This window comes from Arachis ipaensis, chromosome B08 (genome assembly GCF_000816755.2).
Source record: "Arachis ipaensis cultivar K30076 chromosome B08, Araip1.1, whole genome shotgun sequence".
NCBI classification, from domain to species: Eukaryota; Viridiplantae; Streptophyta; class Magnoliopsida; order Fabales; family Fabaceae; genus Arachis; species Arachis ipaensis.
The window spans coordinates 114,292,388-114,295,443 of record NC_029792.2 but is presented as its reverse complement, the minus strand read 5'-3'; positions in this window follow the sequence as shown (position 1 = coordinate 114,295,443).

Here is a 3,056-nt window from a genome sequence, read left to right as displayed (position 1 = left end):
GGGAATATGCCATGGAGGTTGTGCACTAGCCTCCTTGACATCAATTTCAATCTTTTTGGAGGGATACTCTACAACTCTAGATTCCCATGGAGGTTCAGCATCTCCTAAGTCTTCAACCACTTCTTCCTCTTCAACTATGACGGCATCCTCCACTTGTTCCAATACAAAGTCATGTTCCTCATTGTCCACTGGAGTTTCTAGTGTCTCCTTCATGCTAGGCTCTTCTATTGATTCTCCACATGTAGCCATGGGAGTTTCTTGAGTGTCCAAATATTGGGAAGCTAATCGATTTACTACCTCTGTCAAGGCAACCGTGAATTCTATTTGTTCTTTTTTCATCTCTCTTTGCCCTTGGAGAAGAACACCAAGAGTGTCATGCATTGAAGATTGAGGTGGATATGAGGGCTCATTACTTGGGGGGAAATGTTCATGATAAGAGGGTGGTTCATCATAATAAGGATGTGGTAGTTCATCACTCTCCATCTTTTCCACTTGTTGTACAACACACTTCAATCCCTTGTTCTCAAGTTGAGATTCCTTAGCCACGAGAGCTTCGGGTGCTATTCGGCTTATGATGAGCAGATATTTTATACGCTTTTTGGGGTTAATTTCATATAGTTTTTAGTATGTTTTAGTTAGTTTTTAGTTTATTTTCATTAGTTTTTAGGAAAAATTCATATTTCTGGACTTTACTATGAGTTGTGGGTTTTTCTGTAATTTCAGGTATTTTTCTGGCTGAAATTGAGGGAGCTGAGCAAAAATCTGATTCAGGCTGAAAAAGGACTGCTGATGCTGTTGGATTCTGACCTCCCTGCACTCAAAGTGGATTTTCTGGAGCTACAGAACTCTAAATGGCGAGCTTCTAATTGCGTTGGAAAGTAGACATCCAGGGCTTTCCAGCAATATATAATAGTCCATACTTTGCTCAAGGATAGACGACGTAAACTGGCGTTCAACGCCAATTCTCTGCCCAATTCTGGCGTCTAGCGCCAGAAAAGGATTAAAAGTTGGAGTTCAACGCCAGAAATGGATCCAAACCTGGCGTTGAACGCCCAAAATGGCCTTATGCACGTGAATTGCTTAAGTCTCAGCCCCAGCACACACCAAGTGGGCCCCAGAAGTGGATCTCAGCACCATCTATCATAGTCTACTCACTTTTTGTAAACCTAGGTTACTAGTTTAGTATTTAAACCACTTTTAGAGACTTATTTTGTATCTCATGACATTTTTAGATCTGAACTTTGTATTCTCTGACGGCATGAGTCTCTAAACTCCATTGTTGGGGGTGAGGAGCTCTGCTGTGTCTCGATGAATTAATGCAAGTATTTCTGTTTTCTATTCAACATGCGTGTTCCTATCTAAGATATTCATTCGCACTTCAACCTGAATGTGATGAACGTGACAATCATCATCATTCCCTATGAACGCGTGCCTGACAACCACTTCCGTTCTACTTTAGATTGAATGAGTATCTCTTAGATCTCTTAATCAGAATCTTCGTGGTATAAGCTAGATTGATGGCGGCATTCATGAGAGTCCGGAAAGTCAAACCTTGTCTGTGGTATTCCGAGTAGGACTCTGGGATTGAATGACTGTGACGTGCTTCAAACTCGTGAGTGCTGGGCGTAGTGACAGACGCAAAATGATAGTAAATCCTATTCCGGTACGATTGAGAACCTGCAGATGATTAGCCGTGCGGTGACAGCGCACCTGGACCATTTTCACTGGAAGGATGGATGGTAGCCATTGACAACGGTGATCCACCAACACACAGCTTGCCATAGGAGGACGTGCATGCATGAATCAGAAGACAGAGGAAAGCAGAGATTCAGAACACAAAGCATCTCCAAAACTCCAACATATTCTCCATTACTGCACAACAAGTAACCTTTAATCCATGCTCTCTTGTTTATTCGCAATTCAACTGATAAATATAATTGACTTCTTGACTAAGAATTACAAGATAACCATAGATTCCTTCAAACCAACAATCTCCGTGGGATTCGACCCTTACTCACGTAAGGTATTACTTAGACGACCCAGTGCACTTGCTGGTTAGTGGTACGCGTTGCGAAAAGTGTGATTCAAGTTTGGTGTTCCTTAGTATTTTTCCCTTAAAAATTTTCGAAAACAAGGAGCATCAGATCTAAAAATTTTAAATCTTGTGCCAGCATAAGGACATGGAAACAGCTGACAGAAAAATTTCTGAATCAATACTTTCCCCCAAAACGGATGACACAGCTAAGGTTGGACATCCAAGGCTTTAAACAAGGAGATAATGAGTCTCTTTATGATGCCTGGGAGAGATACAGAGAGATGCTAAGAAAATGCCCCTCTGAAATGTTTTCAGAGTGGGTTCAGTTAGACATCTTCTATTATGGGCTTGCTGAAGGAGCTCAGATGTCTCTAGATTACTCAGCTGGTGGATTTATCCACATGAGAAAGACAATTGAAGAAGCTCAAGAGCTCATTAATACAGTTGCCAGGAATCAGCATCTGTACCTAAGCAGTGACCCTAGCATGAAAGAAGAGGTTAAAACAGCAACTGCTGAACTCAGTCCTGTAAAACAAGCTGCTGAATTCAATCAGCAATTGAACTTTCTAACAAAGCAGTTAGCCGAATTCAAAGATAGACTACAAGAGACAAGGATGGCTAATATACATATGGACGAACAGTTTAAGCAAACAAAGCAGCAGCTGTCAAGGCAAATAACAGAAGAATGCCAAGCAGTTCAACTAAGAAGTGGGAAAAGATTAAATACCCCACCTCAAGGCAGCAAAAAGCCAAGAAATGAGCAAACCACCCAAGATTCACCTGAGGACAGTAAGAGCCCAGGGAAAAATAATTCTGGCGCTAAAACGCCAGAAAATTGGTGGAAGGCTGGCGCTGAACGCCCAGACCATGGCCAAAACTGGCGTTCAATGCCAGAAACAAAGCAGGATTGGCGTTCAACGCCAGAAATGGGCAAGGATCTGGCATTGAACGCCCAAAATGGGTAGGATCTGGCGCTGAACGCCCAAAATGGGCACAATTCTGGCGTTCAGACGCCAGGAAC